The following is a 21,012-nucleotide window of genomic DNA, read 5'->3' on the forward strand; positions in this document are numbered from 1 at the left end:
GGAACTGTGCCCAGCAAGTAACTGCTGCTCAAAACTCGATGGGCGCCAGCGCGCAGCAGGAAAGGGCGTACCGGCAGGACAGCTTCACTCCCTGCTGGAGGCTGGGGACGCACAGATGAGGTTGTTGCAGCAAAAATAGAAACGAAGTGTTTCCTCACCTGAGAACAAGGACAGTAAACAGCGAAGCCTAGAGAAGAAACATGACCGGTTGTCAGAGTTATTCGCTCCTAGTTTTACTTGAAGTGTTACTAACCTGTAGTGTGTGTAACCAGAAGTCCCCTAATTCTACGTAATTTTCATCCTGTACCACATTTTTGCTCTCCCTGCACCCTCTTGTAGCAAGTCACCCCTTAGAGTTTTCCTGCCAGAAGTTTGCTATTTCAAAGGGAGAGATTCAAGTCTGGATCTGGATTCAAGTTGTGTTTCCAAACAGCAGTTGCTGTAATTAATGAAGTGTTTATCAAAGGTGATGTCCATTATCACGATTGTTGGAAACAGAGTGATTACTGAGTGACCACACACTTTACTGATGTGGAGTTGAAGTGCCCCAGAGCCACATAGCAGGGCTGGGAGAATCTGCCCCATGACAGGCGGTGGGAGGAGGTCACATTCCCATCTTAATGAGTTTACCAACCACTGAATGATCATTCTCACACAGCAGCCCAAGACTCCACATGGAATGCTGAGAGGGTAGCAGATCCAGGACCTACTAAGACCTGCACTAGTCCTACAGGTGCACAGAAAAAGGGTGAGCTCACTTACATGTGGCATCTTAAAAAATAAATAAATAAAATAAAAAGCAAAGCACCAAGGTCCTCAATCCAGGGCACAGCTTGGTGGTTGCAGAAGGTGGGCTGTGGGGGGGTGTGAAGTAGGTGAAGGTGGTCAAAAGGTACAAACTTCCAATTATAGAAAAGTAACTCATGGGATCATCATGTGTAGCATGGCAGCTATAGCTAATAATACTATTTTAAAAAATTATTTTGTATATTTGAAAGTTGCTAAAAGAATGGATATAAAAAGTCCTCACCACACACACACACAAGATGTAACAACGTGAGATGATGGGCGTGAGATGGACTTATCATGGTGATAATTTCACAATACATACAAATATTGAATCATTATGTTGCACATCCAAAATGAATTTGGGATATGTCAACTATGCATCAGTTAAAAAAAAGAAAACGGTGGAAGGACGATATGCGCTGTCACAGTTGCTGAGAAAGATGAAGCACTGAGCTTTGCCTCAGGGTCTGCAGTCTTCCCTCCTCTCAGTGATGTAAAGGATACTTACGGCCTTGGACACAGTGATGGGATAGGCCTGGAGCTCTGCGTTTCTCACAAGCTCCCAGGAAACGCCAATTCCTGCAGACCCCTGGCTGCACGTTGAGTAGCAAGGTGTTAGAGCTCCTGAGGGTGGAGATTAGCTGGGCTGGTTTCTCAGGGATCCAGTTACACTTATGAGTACAGCACAGGGGCTTTTTTGGCCTCCATTCCTGACAGTGTGAAATAGCTGCAGGGTGAGCTGAGGTGGTGTTTCCCTTGCAGAGAAGAGGAAAATGGCAACTTTCATCAGGCTGGAAATGATGCTGTTTCATGTTCATATACCGATGTCCTCAGACAAATGGGGCCCACCAGCAAAGACCTTCAGAAATAAAGGCCAAAAGACCATGATGACTTTTACAGTATTATTTTGGAGTGCTATCCACAATGAATAAACTAGATTAAAGGAAATGATTTTATGTCACAGCTCAAGTGGTTCAATTGCCTAGGAGATTTTTTTTTTTTAAGTTTCATCTTCTTAGAAGTGTCTACAATTACATGAGGGCCTGACAGAGTGTGTCACTGCTTGTTCAAAGCTCTGGTGGCAAATAAAATATACAATGACAGGAAGGACCCTTCACTACACTTGTTAAAATATGGAAGGGACCTCCTTGGGAAGATATACATTCTTGGTCACCTCGAGGAGTAGAAAGTGAGCCTGCAGAAGACGCAGCTGGGCCACAGGAGAGGAGCCGGCCAAGCTCCCGGCCCTCTCAGCCCCTCTGATGAAGGCTCTGTCTGACCCCCAGACCCACAGACATGCTTCCCGGGGCTCAGAGACCCTGAGTGGCCTGGCTTGGGTCCCGGTGCTCTCCTCTGACCTGGGGGAGGAAGCGTTGGGCTCAGGAGAAACCCTGGGCATGGAGTGAGGACCCCGGCCCGAGCTGCGCCACGCGCCGAGGGACACCATCTACGCGCTCCGCTGGTGTCGGCTTCCACATGTGTAAGACGAGCGGCCCGGCTGCTCTTGGGTGTTTCTTGATTCTTCAACAGTCCTTGGGCCTCAGCAAAATTGGCAGAAGTCAGAAATGTGTAATCTCAGGCATCCCTGCTGACTCAGTGGTAAAGAATCTGCCTGCCAACGAAAGAGACATAGGTTCGATCGAGAAAGATCCCACTCACCGTGGAGCAGCTAAGTCCACGCACCACGACTCCTGTGGAGCCCGGAGCCACAACCCCTGATGCCCGTGCCTCCCAGAGCCTGTCTCTGCAACAAGAGCGTGGGGGGCTTTTTTGGAGTGACAGCTGCTCCCCCACAGCACGGACAGTGCCTGAGATGAGAGCCAGATGGCCCCGCAAGCCTGACGGGGGAGCCACAGCCTTCAGTCACCATGCAGGTGAGCAGTGAGCACCTCCAGACCTCAGAGAGTCGTGGAGGGTCGTGGGGCCTGGATTCCTGTCCTCAGGAAGCCCTGGGCCTAAGAGGAGCATCAGAAAAGACATACGTGCCCCACCATGTGGCACGTGCTCACTGAGAAAAGGCACACAGGAGCAGAAGAAAGACAAGGAGTTACGACATAGCCCGAGAGAGTCAGGAAAATCAGCAGAGCAGACGGTTTTCAAGCCAAGGCCTCAGAGGAATGCAGTTCAGCAGCCAGGAATCCAGAGCCGGGGCCAGTGGTGGGTGCAACAGAGACCACGTTCCCCCAGAAAGGCAGCTGTGAAGGCAGAGCGTTCATCTCAACTCCTGCATGATGTCAAAGGCGGTGTGGACTGTGGGGTGGACAAAATGGGTGATGGCTGGCAGAGGAAGGGGGCAGGGGAGAGAGAGTGAAAGGCATTTAGAGCCTGGCCTGGGATGCCACTATCCTTCCTGGGAAGTGGGAGCCACTCAGATGCTGTGAGTAGAGAACGCACAGGTTCAGAACTGCAGTTAAAGCAGATCAGTTATCACAGAGAGAAAGTGAACAGGAGGGTGGAGAGGCAGTCAGAGGGCAGTCAGGAGCCCAGCAAGAGAGCCTGCTGAGAGGAGCCCAGACTGAACTCAGGAGGCGGAGCTGGAGGGAGGAAGCCCTTCAGAGCAGGGGAAGGAGGAGGAGAGGGGAGGGTAGGAGCATGGAGATCAGCTCCTGCAGAGGCTGAGGATCCTTGTTGTTTGGTGATGAAGGGAAGCTCAGAGAAGTCAGTCCCTGAAGGAGGAAACCTGAATCCTCATTCCTGTCCAGATGTTTGTTTGCCTACAGACCTTAGAAGGGTGAAAACCAAACAAAACTCAGGATAAGATGTCTTTCTTGTGTGAATTCTTTAAAAAAACCAATCCTCTATCAATCACAATTTTTAAGTTGGAATCGAATTCCCATATCATAAAATTTACTCTGTAAAATGTACAGCTCAGTGATTCATCATCTGTGTGCAAAGCTGTGCATCTATCACCGCTATCTAAATCAGAGCACTTCATCTCCTCACAGAGAAAGCCACTACCCACTAAACAGGCACTTCCCCTTCCGCCTTCCCCCAGCTTTCAGCAATTGTCTGTGTGCTCTTTGACCCTAATGATTTGCCTATCCTGCATATTTAAAGTACATGGATTTGTACAACTGTGGCCACGTATGCTGGTTTCTTACACGTGGTGCTATGTCTTTGAGACTCATCTATGGTTTAGCGCACGATTCATTCCTCTGATTTGAAAATTTTCCTTTCTAGGCCATTATAACACACACACACACACACACACACACACATGAGTTCTTTTCTTTTTAATTGTGAAAAACTCACAGCAGATAAAATTACCATTGTCGCTCAGTCCACTTCACTAGGAACCATCTTTGTGCGGGGAGCCTCTTTGCCTCATTGACCCTGAGCCACCGGCGAGCACAGAGCAACCAGCCCAGCCATGACACCCCTTCTCGGGACCCTCTGGACCACCCACCTGACCCGGACTCCATGCAGGCCTCCCCACAGTGGCCTAAGAAGAGAACTACATGGGGCGGGGGCGGGCAGAGGTGGAGAAGGAGAGAGACCAGGAGAGAGGAGAGCAGGGGCAGGTGGAGGAGCCGCCCACACTGAGCTCCTGTCTCAGTTGCATGCCTGCCAGACCAGCCCTGATCAACTGCTGGGACCAGAAACGGTCAGATGGCTGAGGGAGCTGTGACCACGGATGTCAGCAGCTTCAGCCAGACACCTGACAGTCTACACTGCAAACCCGCCAGGCCCAGCTCCACTCCCCAGGCCAGCTTCAGAGCCCCAGAGCCCCAGCCTCATGTGGGGGGCTTCCCAGCCCCATCCTCCACAGCTCCACATCCCAGCTCTCAGGAGACTCCTCTGAGCTCCCAGGAGATCGTGTCCACTCAGGGTGTATGACAAGTGGCATTAGGCTGGGACCAGTTGGAAGTGGCCAGAGTGAAATCCAGTTTCTCTGTATCTCTTCTGCACCTGAAGCGCCCACTCTCTCCTACTCGCTCATGCCTGTTTTGTCCAGCCAGGTGTTTCCTGAACACAACCAGGCTGCAGGGAGGGGTTTCAGGGCAGGGCAAGAGCTGCAGCATCTCACGGTGAGCAGGGCAGGCCACCAACTCACGCCCAACTCTGGGAGAGCATCACTGTGGGTCAGAAACTGACCCTCTGAAGGCACAGATGACTGCTCCTGGATCACTCAGGGGCCCCAGAACTTAGATTTGTACTGTGACCTCTACAGCTGGCTCTAAAGGACAGAACATCAGCAAGGACACATCTGGACCCCGGTAATCACAGTCAGGTTGGTTAAGTACAAAAGGGGTGGGGCGGGGCAGTGAGGACGGGGTGGGCGCCGCCTGCCTCTTCTGTTTCACACCCAACCACCCCCACCCACTTCCCCTGACCTTCTCCTCCTCAGTATCCTACCCCCGTATTGGGCTTTCTTGGCCCAGACACAACAGAAGTGATCATTAAGTTACTCAGTATTCAGTGGAATAGTCACGAACTGACTTCAAGTGTAAAAAGAAATAAAATTGAAAATAAAATCCACCCAGACTATTAATGTTTTGGATGAGGTTAGTGTCATAGAAGATCCTTGGGCTCCTGGTAAAGGTCCCCCTGAAACTCTGGCTCTGGAAGGAGGGAGTAGAAGATGACCTTTGGTGAATGTGACCTAAGCCTGGTTTGTGTTTGACCAGCTCATTGATTTGATTATTGGTCATCTTCACATTTTCTGAGCCCTGTTCTGCATCTGTTCAAGGTCCTCACAGGGCTTACAAGCTGGAGAGCTCATCGCAGTGTGCTTAAAGACTTGAAGGGTCCTGGTGAGGCAGAAAATGGTGTGGGCAGAGCATGGGATCAAGAAAGGTGTCGTGAACCTGGTGAGGTCTGAGCCGGGTCTCCAAGGGTGAGTTCGGCAGGGCCTGGCTATGAGCAGGACTCAAATACACGATGAATGACTAAATGAATGAAAATGGAAATCTTCCCAAAAAAGAGCAAGACTGTCAGCTCTTCTGTAACTGAGTCCAAGCTTGTCCTGCTCACCTCACGACAGGCCAATAATTGAGAGATGAGTTCTTGGGGCAAGGAATGGTGACTTTATTCAGAAACCCAGGACTCTTATCCCAGGACCCATCTCGCCTGAGTTAGAATTCAGGCTTCCTTTATATTAATTCTCAAAGGTGGTGGGGTAGGAAAGTCAAATATTTCCTCATTCTGATCAGGCTCCAGAGGGGATGTGTTAATGTCTGCCTCCCTGCCGTGATTCACAGTTGAGTCTGGGCAGGAAGTTTCCTATGAGATAAACAAAGTTATTATTTTAGCTTGGTGCTCATTACCTGGGATGCAGGGCTCCCAGAGATGGGACTTTATGTACAAGCTTATAGGCAACATTCCTTTAGTGGTTAACTTGTAATAGGTAGAATACAAAGGATCCTTCTCTATGGACGGTTTCAGGCCAAAGCTTGGAACTACAGGGCACCCGGGGACAGTGGGAGAGGCCCTGCACGGTGCCGACTCCAGCCCTCACAGCTGTCTTGCTGACTAAGCAGCCTGGGTCTTGACTCCTGGGGGGCACCTGTTTGCCCTCTTCTCTCAGACAGTGCTGGTTGTAAGGTATAGATTGGGCTGAGGCAGAAAAGGAGAGACGACCTCAACGGAAGTAGGTGACCTTTATTCAGGCAAGGAGGGGCAGCAGTCAGCCTAATGACCAGGCTGAGCCTGAGAGGGATCAGGGAGGCTTCATATTTAAAGGGAGGTTTGTGGAAACGATAAGGGAAACGTTTGTCAGGCGGGATGTTTGGGGTATTTTTTAGTTGAGATGGCATTTGTAGCTGGGCAGGGGGTGGTAAATCCTCTGGACAAGGGGTGATAAGTCCCAGGTAGATGCAGCCAGCCTGGAGCATCAGGGTGGGACCTGAAGTTTGGTTTTGTTTTCCCCGAAGTTAGAAGATTCAGCAAGGGCCTTTGAGACTGCTGTTTCCTTTTCTAGGCCCAAAGCCTCTTTCACTCCTCAGAAGCAGCACTCACCTGTGCCCCTCCCTGATCAGGCCCAAGCAAACCAGCTGCCCTCACCTGAAAGGGTGTTAGTCTTTCAATCATGTTCCTGCAACCCCATGGACTGTAGCCCACCAGGCTCCTTTGTCCATGGGATTTTCCAGGTAAGAATACTGGAGTGGGTTGTCATTTCCTTCTCCAGGGGATCTTATGGACTCAGAGATCGAACTCAGGTCTCCTTCATTACAGGTGTATTCTTTACCATCTGAGCCACCAGGGACATGCATAAGAAACTGCTACCTCCCAAAACTGGGGTCAGAAGGCTGGGCATGTGGTTCAGGCTCTACAAGGCATTTCACATCCTCCTAGTATCTCCTCTTGTCTCCCTAAGAAGCTCTTACATCTCAGGACACCTCTAACCAATACCCTCTTTTGGTGGGAGCTAGTGCTCAGCGGTTAATATTTTCAGCCCAGAGAGACACAGCCTGTGCTTTAGACCATGGCAAGCCCTCCCAGCTAGCCCCAGTCCATCCAAATCTCTCCTGTTCCTCAGATCCCATGGCCAACAGACAGTCCCTGAGTCTGTTCAGCAGACAAGCTCCCCCAGTGTCCAGCGCTGAGGCTTCTCCCACCCTCATGTCCCCTCGGCCCTGCACGATGAGCCCGCACTCCTGGGAATGGAGGGTTACCTGTGCGCTTCTTCTGGGGCTGCTGCTGGGTCTTCTTCCTCCTTCAGCCAGAGCAGGAAGCTGGCTCATGCAGGCCTATGAGTAGGGGGAGGAGGGGATGAGTGGTCAGTCTGTCTGGCTCCTGCGGGCCCCAGCCCTGCTGGAGGAGGCGCTGGGGGCTGAGAGAGTGGTCAGGACTCAGGGCGCATTCGGGGGAGGCTGAACCTACTGGGGAATGGTGACAATGTTGATGGTGACAAGCTGCTTCCATCTCTGTACGAGCTGGTCCAGTTCAGCAATTCTCCCAAAACTAACACCCGTATATAAATACTCTTCCTCTGGCAACAGGGGGTGGGATGAGTGTTTTCCAGGAAACTCCTCCCTAACCTCTGGGAAACTTTCTGACAGAGTCTCTGATGATGCAGCAAATGTCCGCTTTGGTTCGGAATCAACAAGGACTCCCTGTTTGGCACATGGATGTCAATGCTATGTAGCAGCCTCCAAGGGAGGGGAGTTTGGGGGAGAAAGGACACATGTGTGTGTTTGGCTGAACTGTTCCCCTTGGTGTTCACTTGAGACGGTCACAACACTGTTTGTTAATGGGCTACACCCCAAATACAAAGAAAAAGTTAAAAAAGACAACAACATGTGACCGAACACCAAAAGAAGACACTGGATGATTTGAACGTTGGCTTCAAAAGTGCATTTTGGTAATACAGAAAACTACAGTATTTTAAAATCCTAGTTTATGATTTAGAATCTATGATATTTAGGTGACTGATCAATTGTTTAATACAGGCACTGATAAAAATACAAGCTAAAGGCTAACCCATTTTAATATCATAAATTTCACCCTACAGTCTAAAGCCAGGGCATATAGTCTATTTATCTGTCTCCCTGCCTCCAACTCCCTCTCTCTGTAGTTTTAAGATTTGTGTCACCAGTGAGCTCGCTCCAGCTCTCCTGCAACACACACCCTTCATTCTGTGGGAGAAGTGATAACACTCGCTTACACTAGTGTAAGTGAGGAGGTGACGCATGGTGACAGAAGGAAGGAGACTGGCGGGGGCTCGGCCTGGCCTTGGCCTGGGGGCTTTGCCTGGACCCTCGCTCCCTCTCTCACTGCTGACCATAACAGGGGCCTGGAGAAGCCTGTGAGGGGCCCTGGCCAAGAACCTTCATGCACGTCTCGCCATTTACATCGTGAGCATGGAGTTTGCGCAAAGATCTTCAAATTTCTCTTTTTTTCTGACTTCTTCAGTCTTCATTAGTCTTCTCACCAGGGGTGTGGTTAAGTAAATCAGCCTGTATATTATTAATATTAACATATATTATTGATATATAAATATTATATTAAAATAATAATAGTGCATAACATTTAACATTTATTTACATAATATCTGCATATATTTATGTAGCATTATGTTATAATAAATTAAATTAATAAATATAAATAAACTAGCATAGCGATATGAGTATATATTACTCCTCAGAGGCAGACCTTTGCCTTTTATGCCGTCAACTCTGCCTGCTGACCATATTTTGTTTGCCAGAAAAAAATGAAGACTGAGGCCAGAGTGAAAAGTGAGGGGAAGGCAGGCAGAGAAAACCCAACCTGAAATTACAGGGGAGGCATATTTAATCACTCAAGTGAAACAAGAAGTGTGTTCCCCAGACCAGCCTGAAGCGCAGTCTTAGTGAGGGGAGTGGGTGCGACCCCGCACCCGGCCCATGGGCCCCTTCTGGGGTGGGGTGAGCAGGAGGGAGCCTCCTCCGGGTGTCTAACCTCCGGGTGTCCCTCCTCCGGGTGTCTCTCCTCTAGGGTAGGTGAGAGGGAAGGAGCCTCCGGGTGTCTCTCCGCCGGCTCCTACCCAGGACCCACTCCTCCTCCCCAGACTCTGCTGAGACCTTTGTGCTTTGCCGCCAGGAGGCCCGTTTCATGCCCTCCACTGTCCCCCGCCTACCGTCTCTCTTTCCTGGATTCTCTCGGCTGCCACCGGCCAGGCTGGAGACACAGGCATCACAAGACCTTCCCCGCAGCCCGTGAGCTCTCCTCGCCCCGCCCTCCTCCTTTAGCGCTGGGTTCACGGGGTGCCTGGTGTTCATTACTGAGACCTTCCTTGCTCGCAGTTTCCTCCATTCCTGATGGTGGGATGCGCAGGGCAACTAAAGACATTTCTGAATTTCCCTGAATGTGGATGCTAGATGAACCTAGTTTGCTTATAGCAGAATCATGTCGTTCTAAAGAAAGATTTTTATATTCCTATTTAAAACCACTGGAAAACCCCAAACAGGAAATGGTGACACCTCAAAGTCACACTGTTACATGACAAAAGCAAGTTCTAAAACAACACACATTATTTGTCTAACTGAACTAAAAATGAACCTATATTATCTGCGTAAATAAATATATATTTGAAAATGTATTTTAAAAAGCTGGAGGAATATATACAAATGAACGACAGATACTTTGATAAGGATGAAAGAGAAATTCTACTTTCACTCTAAATTATCCAGTTTCTTTTTGGGTGTACTTTTAACTCAGGAGGAACTTGAACAAGAGTGTATATTGTTTGCATTTAAATAAACACTACATATGATTGTACAGAACCAGCTTATCATAAAAACTGAACCAATGTATTTCAGAGTCAAACAAATGATAAGCTGCGTAGAAGAGAGTGAATACCTGCTGAAGGGCTAGAGACAGAAAGAGCACACGAGCAGCACAAACAGTGAGACGCCGGCTCCACGCTGCTGTGCCTCCAGTCACGGGCCTCTCCCTGAACACCGGCTGGGTTTAAGGCAGCCTGGAGGTCAGTCACCTGTGCAAGGCAAGTCTGAATTTATGCCAGGCCCATAGTAAAGACATGTTTTATTTAGTAGCTCTCAGAGGTAGAAAATGTACACTGTATTCTCTAAACTTATTTTGGCCTGTTCTATAATGGATTGTTCCATTAAAAACAAAACACTCAAACCAACATTAAAAACCACCCTTTTGGTGTACCTGAAAGCTTTTGCCATTTTAGAGCTTTCTCTTTTTCTGTCATCTCTTAAACACATGTAAAATAAATACAGTCAAGTCCCCAGCAGGAGGGGCCACTCAGGGAGCTCTGGGCCTCAGTTGTTACTAGGAATAAAAGTGGCAAAGAGCATTTTTGCTCCAGAACTCTAAAGGCATTTTGGTGTTGGATAATCGGGACCTGTGGAAAGCATATGATAGCCTGGTACTGTTTCTTACATCTGCCACAGCTCAGTGATTTTCAATATCTTACTTTCTGTAACAAAAAATTTAGAATGCTCAGGACAGAGCATAAATATAACTACATAACTCGTTATAAATAGCATATAAGTAGAAAGTATAGTTAGATGTGAGTCTACTACTACTAAGTCGCTTCAGTCGTGTCCGACTCTATGCGACCCCATAGACGACAGCCCACCAGGCTCTCCAGTCCCCGGGATTCTCCAGGCAAGAATACTGGAGTGGGTTGCCATTTCCTCCTCCAATGCATGAAAGTGAAAAGTGAAAGAGAAGTCGCTCAGTCGTGCCCAACTCTTAGCGACCCCATGGACTGCAGCCTTCCAGGGTCCTCCATCCATGGGATTTTCCAGGCAAGAGTCTGCTAACTGCTAAGTCACTTCAGTCGTGTCCGACTCTGTGCGACCCCATAGACGGCAGCCCACCAGGCTCCCCCATCCCTGGGATTCTCCAGGCAGGAACACTGGAGTGGGTTGCCATTTCCTTCTCCAATGCATGGAAGTGAAAAGTCAAAGTGAAGTCGCTCAGTCGTGTCCGACTCTTAGCGACCCCATGGACTGCAGCCTACCAGGCTCCTCTGTCCATGGGATTTTCCAGGCAAGAGTACTGGAGTGGGGTGCCATTGCCTTCTCTGAGGCAAGAGTCTAACTTACCTTAATATCCTAGTTCCTGTGGCTGTCAGTCCATAGGCTCAGACTACATTCCTCGGGCACCTCTACAGATTGGACAGTAGGTGGCACTTTCAGCCTGTTTAAAACACAATTCACGGGCTTTGGCTTGTTTACTTACTTTTCAACTGTTTTACCACCATTGCACAGAAAACAGAGTAATTTGGTACATAAGTGTATGAAGTCCAGATCAATGTCATGGGAGCAATTTCAGAAGAACACAAAGCCATATAACTCAATCTCCAGGAAGCATTTACAAATATCCACAGAAAAAAACCTCTCCATAGATCTAAACTGAAAAAAGAAAGTGAGAGTCACTCAGTCCTGTCCGACTCTCCTCTGCCCATGGAATTCTCCAGGCAAGAACACTGGAGTGAGTTGCCATTCTCTTCTCTAGGGAACCGTCCCAACCCAAATTATCCAGTAATAAAATGCTTTTAGGGTTTGTGTCACAGATGCTCTTTGCTACTTTGATTCCTGGTAATGACAGAATCTCAGGCCGACCTGGGACCCGCCCTAAAGTACTTTGTGTCCTGTGACCCTGGTCAGGCACATAGACTTTAGTTCGGTTTTCTTGTTTGGAAACAATTTGACCTAGCTGCTCACAAGCGAAAAGCAAACTACTAGACCTTAAAATGTTCCAGTGGAGTACAGTCAAGTGCTCTTGATTCTAGGAACTTCAAAGGATGATTTTAAGCCTTGTCAGCCACCAGCTTCTCTTGATTCTGAAAGCTGGGTTTACTAGGGACCGGCAGTAGTGGAAGTGTGATGAAATCACTTCAGCGGTGTCGGCTTCAAAGCACAGGATCTGTACAGACCAGGAACAAAGATAAAATATTCTGAAGGGGTGAATCCAGGGCATTTACTCTTATCTGAACAAAAGCTTGTGCACAGATGCGTTTTATGCATCACTTCAGGGAGGCCACAGGCTCCCTGGGCTCTCCAAATCCCTCAGGTTAAGAGCTCCTGGCCTGGGAGTGAAAGAAAGCAAAGGCAGCCCTTCCATCTTCCCCATTCCGACCTCTGGTCCCATCACGTTCCAACCTCTGGTTCCACGAGAGGGACGGTGGACACTCAGCGCGCTTTTCCAGCCGCAGGGCGGCCAGAGGAGTTACAGGAGCGGACCTGCCCAATGGCGCCGCTGCTTGCTGCCTGCTGCCGCGCGCTGTGATAGGCCCCAAGGAGATCTAGGAAAAGCAAAGGGGAGTCCAACTCAGCAGAGCAGCCCCGAAGCACAGGGAGCTAAAGAAACAGGAAGCACGAATCAGGTCAAGGAAGGACCCTTTTCTGCCGGCTGCGCTGATAACGGGTGTGGCTGAAGAGTCCTGCTCCCTGCGCACGGGTCTCTGCGTCTGCAGGCACTTCCGGTTTGCCTCACCGTGAGCGGCCGCTGCTGGTCAGAAGGCAGATCTTTTCCACCATCAGTAAGCTGTCTTTTCCCTGCTGTCAGCCCTGTAATCTGGCACTATATGCGCCTTGCTCCATTGGCTGCTAACACTTCTGTAAAGGGAGATCTAACTCTCGAGAGTTCAAAATCCCAGGGGTCTGTGAAGTCCCGCCACAAATTCACCCCCCAGAGTTGTGTTTGAATCAGGTAAAAGCTCTCATTACAGGCTTAGGATTGAAGATATAAAGTGAGAACATGAATGAATTTAGAACGTTTGGAAAGTCTGATTTTAAAAGTATTTGTTTATCTTTAAAGTCCAATAAGAAAATTTTACTCTTGCTTATTGTGTCTGAGGAATAAACATGGAAAGATACTTACTGAAAAAAAAAAAAGCTACAAAATTTGAGGCTTTGAAGAAGGGAATTAAAAGAGAATGGGTCTCATGAAGAGTAACTCCTTTCAGATGGAGAAGCTGAGAGGAGAAAGAAATTGATTTAAGAACTATTAGAGCTGAGGCCATCTGCCATTTAGTCAAATTTTCTTTTCTGCATGCAAGGTCACCTTATACAGACTCGGGCAGACACACAATACAGCTACCATCTCCAATGATACGCAGAGGGGTGCCCTGGCCACCGCTTCAGACCACCTTGTGGGCACTTAGGATGCTCAGGACTCTGTCTTGCGTGTCCCTGGGAAGTGACTTCCAGGAGGTCCATCCACTGAGCCGAGTTCCACTCTATTTTCAAACAGCCCTTTCAATCCCTGAGGCCAGCGCCCCTCTCTCTCACCACATAGTGTTCCCCCCTGTGTCACTGCTCCTCATCAACATGGCTGCTTCTTTTATAATCAGTCTTAAGATATGGTCACCAGATTCTATTATTTTTTATTATGCTGAAGTCAGTCAAGTGTCTTATATCTTACTAGCATATTAATATGTCAGATTCAGAGAAATAATTCAAGGATGAAGCCAACTGATTATCCTCCTATCCATATGAAGTATAAATATAATCTCTGGGAGTTGGTGAAGGACAGAGAAGCCTGGTGTGCTGCAGTCCATGGGGTCGCAAAGAGTTGGACATGACTGAGTGACTGAACAATGATAAAATATTATCTCAATTGATAATGAATGTACAGTGCATAGGGGAAAGTGGGAGAAAAGTGTTTTAAAAATTGGATCAAGCTTAGCTAATAAAATTAGTGGTTGCAAATGTTGTTTGGGGGAAGAACATAATGATTTATGAATTAGGAAATTTTCCTCTTATGTGAAAGGAAAAAAGCAAAAGTCACAGAACATTCTCATGAGTAGACATATTTATTTATTTAGAAACTGCTTATTTTCTGTCAACCAACTTCCATTTTAAGAGTTTGTGGGGTTTCCATAATGCCTCATGGTAAAGAATCCTGCCAATGCAGGAGACATGAGTTCAATGCCTGGTCCAGGAAGATCCCACGTGCCTTCAGAGGAACTAAGCCTGTGAACCACAACCATCGAGCCTGTGCTCCACAGCCTGGGGCCACAGCCACTGAGCCCACCCTCTGCCACCACTGACGCCTGGGGGCCCTGGGGCCCACGCTCCATAACAAGGGAAGCCGCTGCAACGAGAAGGCCAGGCACCACAACCAGAGAGTGCGCCCGCTCACCGCAACCAGAGCACACCTGTGCAGCAGCAAGGACCTAGTATGGCCCCCACCCAAGAAAAGAGCCTGTGAAAGAACAGCTGAAGCCCACGCAGTGCTGTGTGTACCCGTCCAGTGGCCTGAGCAGTGGGCGCTGCAGGCCAGCCTTCAGGGGAACTGCGGAGTAGGCAGCGAGCTCGCCTGCCCGCCTGTGCACTAGGCCAGCACCTCAGATCCAGTAGCGTTGCACTCAGCTGCTGAAGTGACCCATTCACGGTGAACTCCTCCTTGGTCAGAGCTTGCTCAGCTGCCACCTGCTCTTCCCTTTTAATCTCTTCAGAATCTGCAGACGTAGAGATCAGGCACGACCTCCCAAGAGTGTTCACAGGAAACGGTGCGCTGGGCAGAACTTCCCGGGTGAGCATCCGCCAAGTCAGACCCACCGACTGAGCTCCCTGGTTGCCGGGAATGGGTGGTCTCCAGAGTGCAGAGGAGAGTCCGTGTCACACAGACTGATGGTAAGAAGTTCACATACATGCCTCTGTGAGAGGCTGGTGGTCAGCCCAGGGATCGTAACCACCAGGAGTCTTGGCTCCTGGAAGCTGCCTGGGTCTGGTTAGTGGAGGCTCCAGGAGCAAAGCAGCCGACCAGAGGAGCGGTGGCAGCAAACTGCAGCTCAGCTCGCTGGCGAGGGTTCCTGAAGGACGCAGCAGGGACAGCAGCTGGGTTTTCAGTGGCAACGATGGCAGGAGCTGCCTACAGAAGCTTCTCCCAGGTTCTCTTCGGATTCCTAGTGTAGACGCCGTCACTTTTCCTTGTGTAGATGTACTGCTCGATTGGGAAGTAAAAGTCGGTGCCACCTAAGAGGGCTCCTGCTGCAAGGAAGGTGATGACGTCATCCTTCATTTGCCGGACATCAAGGACCCAGGATAGTGTAAAAGATTCACTTCACGTTATGACAAGAATCCAGACAGTGCCATATGGACCACTGTCTTAGTAGCGTGGGAAAAGCCTGAGAAGGTGTTTTAGAGAAGCCAGATAATCTTTCTGATAAAACAAACTTGATTTTCACTGTTTGTAGAAATAACGCTGAGTTTTATTCTTTAGAGGTTTAAAAATTTTTTGTAACATCTTGGCGTTTCTGAGAAACTTACAATACATGTACAAGGCTCAAGAAACTAAAAATATAAAATAGTTCATATTACATTGTTCTTCCTACCCCCTCCCTTCTTGTCAAGGCCCTGCTGCTTCCACAGTCAGCCACGTGTTTTGTTTCTCAGGAATAGCTTCCAGAGGTGTATTTTTTTTTTCTAAGTATTTATTTGGCTGTGCCTGCAGTATCTTTTCCATGGGAACTCTTAGCTGTGGTATGTGGGTTCTAGTTTCCTGACAAGAGATTGAACTCAGGCCCCTACAATGAGAGTGCAGAGTCTTAGCCCCTGGATCAGGAGAGATGGCCCAGAATGTCATTTTATGGACACAAGCAACTATGAATATCTATTTGTTCTTCACTCCACATGTGGTGCTAGTGGTAAAGAACCCACCTCCCTGTGCAGGAGACATAAGGGACTCAGATGGCATCCCTGGGTCTGGAAGATCCTCTGGAGCAGGAAATGGCAACCCACTCTAGTATCCCTGCCTGGAGCATCGCCATGGGCAGAGGAGCCCGGTGGGCTACAGTCCATAATGTCACAAAGTGTCAGACATGACTGAGTAACTGAGCGCACAACCACTTTTAAAACCATAAATGGTCACATACTGTGCACAATGTTTTATGGTATCTTGCTTATATTCAGCTGACAATATCTTGGGGACTATTCTCTCTTAGGACACTATTTTCCACAAATCAGTCCAGTGACTAGATGATGTACTATAATACACTTTACTGGTCCACACTGGAATAAACACTAATATAAAATAACATCTTGACATCACAGAAAACAATGTAATGCATAACCGTAGCCTAATTTATTCCATTGCAGGAAAATGTATCAATTTCTAATGCATTAGGAATTTCTACAAATCTAATGGATTTGTAGCCTGAAGTATTTTCAACTGAAATACAGCATCTGATAGGATGTTGCTGGTAAACTAGCACGTTGCTGGAGTCCCTCACCCCCACCCCCCTGAGAAGCTATGCAATGATCATTTCTCTTTCCTCAAGATTCAACCTCTCCTCTCCCAGATTTCTCCCTGATGTGTTTTTAAAAACATTCTCCAACCTCTTCTGCCCTTGTGACTTCTCTATAATCTGCTTTTCTTCTTACCATTGTCCTTCATTCGCACGCCCTCATTGCCTGGCTTGGTCTCTACCTGCCATGTCAACATTGCCCATTATTGCTCCACCCACTCCCCTGGAGACAGTATCAATACGGCCAGATAGATGGTTGAGTATAGAAAAATGGTTCATGGGTGATATTGAATCACTGAGCCTGGATGAGAAAGAGACATCCACAGGGGAGTCTAAGGTAGCTGGGGAAGAAGGAGAATTTAGCTTTTATCTGTGGTCTTCATTCAGGGGAAGATGCTACAGGGCCCACCAGGGAAGAAGAAGTCAGAGTCAGAGGTAAATACTTGGGAGGTGGTGTCCAGAAATTCCAGCAGGAACTCTGGAGAGAAGAGTGAGGGAGAGCGCCTGCTGTGAAGCTGCTGTGAGTGTTGGGCAGGGACACACACGGGGCAGCAGAGAAAGAAGCAGGAAGGTAATAACAGGCTTCCCAAAGGAGGGGAGGGTGTCACGGTGATAGTGATGTGCACATAGTTACACATGTCACGGAGAGACGAGGGAGGATGGAAAAGAGCCAGTGAGAGGGGAGGGTGAATGCAACTAATACATCCTGTACGCTGTTACATGAGAGGCCAAGAGCAGAGGCGGAGAGAGAGGCTGAGCCAGAGCACAGGACACAATGAAGGAGACATCAGTTCAGTTCAGTCGCTCAGTCGTGTCTGACTCTTTGTGACCCCATGAATCGCAGCATGCCAGGCCTCCCTGTCCATCACCAACTCCCGGAGTTCACTCAGACTCACGTCCATCGAGTCAGTGATGCCATCCAGCCATCTCATCCTCTGTCGTCCCCTTCTCCTCCGGCGCCCAGTCCCTCCAATAGACTCAAATCACACAAAGGAACTTTTTCCTGTCACAATGCAATGAAACAAAAATTAATAGTAGAAGGAAAAGTGGGAAAATCCACAAGTATGTGAAGATTAAACACACTCTGAAATAACTAGCAGGCTAAAATAATAATAAAAAGGAACTTAGAAAATACCTGGAGACAAATCAAAATATAAATGGAACATACCAAAATGTATTGGATTCTGCAAAAATATCACCAACAATGAAATGTAAAGCTGTGAATGCATACATCAAAAAGAAAGGTCAAATAAGCGACCTATCTTTACACCTGGGCAGAAAAGGGAGAGCAAACCAAACTCAAAGGTAGAAAAAGGAATGAAAATAGTAAAGATTGGCTCTCAGATAAATATACAGAAGAGGAAAACCAAAGAAATCAACTTTAAACAAAAGTTATTTCCAACAGGTCAACAAAAGTAGCAAATCTTTAGCTATATTGACTAAGAAAAAAGACAACTAAAATCAGTAACAAAGAGGAAACATAACTGCTGATATCAGAAAATAGCACAGCAAGGGAGAACTCTGAGCAGCTGAGTGCTGTGAGATGGGATACCCTGGTGAAATTCTGTTATTCAAGCCTCAGTCTGTGGTATTCTATTCTGGCAACCCTAGCAAACTAGCACAGCTTTATCCTCTTTCTTGCAAATAAAAGTTATGAAAATAGTGCCAAAACCCACAAAGTATATAAAATATCCAAAAGGAGGAAAAAAGAAAAGGACAAACTACCTAGGGTGTTGAGAAAAATCTTTTCTTTGTTTCTTACCAAAGTTAAAATAAAAACATCAAAACAACCAGAAAAGACTCATGAATAGACATTTTAGAGAAGCCAAACAACAACCATGGTAAAACAACCAGACAGTCATTCAGTTGATAAAAACTGTAAAATAATATAGTAAAATAAAAACAGTAAAATGCATTTTATTCTTTGGAGGTTTTAAAAAAAAGTCAATTTATTGAAAATTCCAAAGAGGTTATAATACAGGTACATGATTCAAGATACTGAAAATACACTTTGCCTTAATCTGTGCCTCCTGTCATTTAGCCTGTGTGCCCAGGGCCATCTGGCCACCATAGGTAGTATTTTGTTTCTTACGGATCCTTCTAGAGTTCCTTGTAAGCAAACATGAAAATATATTTCTCCTTCATGCCCTAATTCAAAACATAAATAGTGGCATATTAAGCATGGTGTTTTGTTACATGTTGCTTTTATTCATTTGACAATGCCTTGGAAGTTGCCCTCTATCAGGACATAATTTCCTGCAGAGCAGTGCACTGAGTGGATGATGTAGTAGTATAATCCTTCTTGCCCATCCACATTGGGAGGAACACTGATATGCAACACTCTGTTTATATTACGAGCAATGCTGCAATGGAGAACTGTGACCTGTGCTCTTCTGCTGTGAGCAAGTGGAGGATATATTTCCAAAGGATTTGTAACCTGGAGTACTTGTAACTGAGACAGCATTTGATAAGATGCTACCAGTAAGATCCTTCAGAGCCAGCAATGAGCCTTTGTCCTTAAACTGCAACTTCTCTATCACACAACTCCCCCACCTGTGTTTAAAACTGCTTTCCAATGCTTTCTAACCTTCAGAAACCCTCTACAGTCTTTCCTATAATCAGCACTGCCCTTTATTCTCAGTGCAGTTACAACCTCACCAGGTACGTACCTGTTGTCTCCACTCTTCTCTGGGTCCATCACTGCTCAACTCACTTCTTTAGACCTGAAGCCAACATGGCCAGATAACTCCTTGAGTGTAGAGAAATGGGTCATGGATGATCTGAACCAGGGAGCCTGGTGCCCAGGAGAGAGGGAGGGTCCATAAGGGGTGTAACTGGGGAGAAGCAAAGGTATATTAGGTTTGATCCATGGTAATTTTTCAGGTGAAGATTCTACAGAGCCCAGACATGGGAGCAGGAGTCTTGGTTAGAGAATTTGTGCTTGGGAATTTGTACCCAAATAGCACAGCTAAAATAGGAGGCGGGGACTCCAAAGGGAACAGCATGTGAGTGAGTCTGCTGTGAACCTGCTGTGAGTGCCAGGGAGAGATACACATGGGGACAGGATACAGCAGAGAGGCAGGAAGGCAACAGCAGGCATTCCAAAAGGAAGGGGAGAGCGTCATGGCAATAAGGACGTGTCACAGAAGCATGTGCCACAGAAGGGTGGTGGTAAATGGAAAAGGGATCAGAAGTCATTCATAAGTCCTGGCAAGTTGCTTCATGAGAGGCTAAGGGCAGAATCAGACCATAGGATACAATGAAAAACAGATAAAATCAGTAGGTAACCCATTCATGTTCAAATGGAGATTTTGTTAAAATGTTCTTTTAAGGAACATAGAAATGCAATCTCAGATGGGAGGACGTTGAAGTTCAGGTGATGGCTGACAGAATGACTCCCTGCCTAAAAGAGATAACATCAGCAACAGTTCTGTGCAGAGTCAGGCAGAGAGCCCATGACACCGGCGGACAGATGTGCTGGGAGACACGTGTGGAAAAGGCTGGTGACCGGAGGTCTTCAGGGAAGAGGGAATTCTTGCAGACTACATGCGCCACTGGGCAGATAACATCAAGGGGGAGCTATTTGGGTCTTAGGAATCACTTAACCTGAAAAAAAATTACTTAAACTGAATTATAAATTGGCATCATGTAAAGTGCAATGGCTTCCCTGGTGGTTCGGGTCGTAAAGAATCTGCCTGCAATGCGGGAGGCACGGGTTTGATCCCTGGGTCAGGAAGACCCCCTGGAGAACAAAATGGCAACCCACTCCAGTATTCTTGCCTGGAGAATTCCATGCACAGAGGAGCCTGGTGGGCTACAGTCCATGGGAAAGCATGGTAGAAATAAACCCAGCAATGTTAGGAAGTGTGCTGTGTGCTGGGTTTTTCATCAGGACAAAGCCTGCGGGCTTTGGATCAACCCCTTTTGTCTCTGAACTTTTCTTGTATTTTAGTGTCTTTCTCTTTTATAATTTAAAAGCCACATTCCTTAAACTTTCCAAGCAGTTTTCCTGGTGCGCTTTCTCCCATGGAAGAAAGATTTCTAGGCATGGGTTCTATGTTTCCTTTCTACATAAACTTCATAAAAAGCCCAACTTTTTTTTGAGGCAACAGTTCTTCAAACTGTAGAAATAAATTTATTTTGGTCCATACTGGCCAAGACTACAAAAATTGCTCGTCAGTCTCCTGAGTTTAAAATAGGCTCTGTGGTGCCATCAAGGTTCCTGCTGATCTCAGATCCTGTGATCTTGCTGGTGCCTTGACTACTGCATGCACTCTGTCTGACTGCCAGGGCCCTGCGTCATCCATCTGTGTGGGCACGTGGCATCAATGTGCTGTATTTATGGAGAAGTATTCAGAGCGGGGTGCCGGGAGCCGGCATATTGCATATTGAGTGCATATTGCATATTGAGTGAGGATCTGTAATAGCTCAACTGGAATTCTATCACTGCCGGGAGCCAGCATGAGGCACTCCGCCCATGACAAAGGTCATGAGGAAGGAGGCTCGGCATACGCAAAGGCGTGATCGAGCCTCAGGAGTCCCCCTGGAAATTCTCGATCATCTACCCCCAA

General features: G+C 47.4%; 1 long non-coding RNA gene and 1 pseudogene across 6 annotated transcripts; both read right to left on the reverse strand.

Moving 5' to 3' along the window:
• Window positions 1-330: 330 nt before the first annotated feature.
• On the reverse strand, window positions 331-12,659 carry LOC129634788 (uncharacterized). 6 transcript variants are annotated; one of them, XR_008705902.1, is made up of 8 exons: window positions 12,351-12,659; window positions 11,936-12,114; window positions 11,292-11,385; window positions 10,069-10,204; window positions 8,559-8,687; window positions 7,404-7,478; window positions 2,148-2,401; window positions 331-1,648 (listed from the first exon to the last, which is right to left on the reverse strand). It is a non-coding gene; the product is annotated as an uncharacterized LOC129634788 (long non-coding RNA). The 6 variants fall into 6 exon arrangements; XR_008705900.1 differs by having other exon boundaries at window positions 333-1,648; window positions 8,583-8,687; XR_008705901.1 differs by lacking the exons at window positions 331-1,648; window positions 2,148-2,401 and adding an exon at window positions 5,329-6,012.
• A 1,322-nt stretch (window positions 12,660-13,981) lies between these two features.
• LOC129634790 (40S ribosomal protein SA-like) lies at window positions 13,982-16,983 on the reverse strand (annotated as a pseudogene).
• Between the last annotated feature and the right edge of the window lie 4,029 nt (window positions 16,984-21,012).

Source organism: Bubalus kerabau, chromosome 20 (assembly GCF_029407905.1).
Source record: "Bubalus kerabau isolate K-KA32 ecotype Philippines breed swamp buffalo chromosome 20, PCC_UOA_SB_1v2, whole genome shotgun sequence".
Taxonomy (NCBI): domain Eukaryota; kingdom Metazoa; phylum Chordata; class Mammalia; order Artiodactyla; family Bovidae; genus Bubalus; species Bubalus kerabau.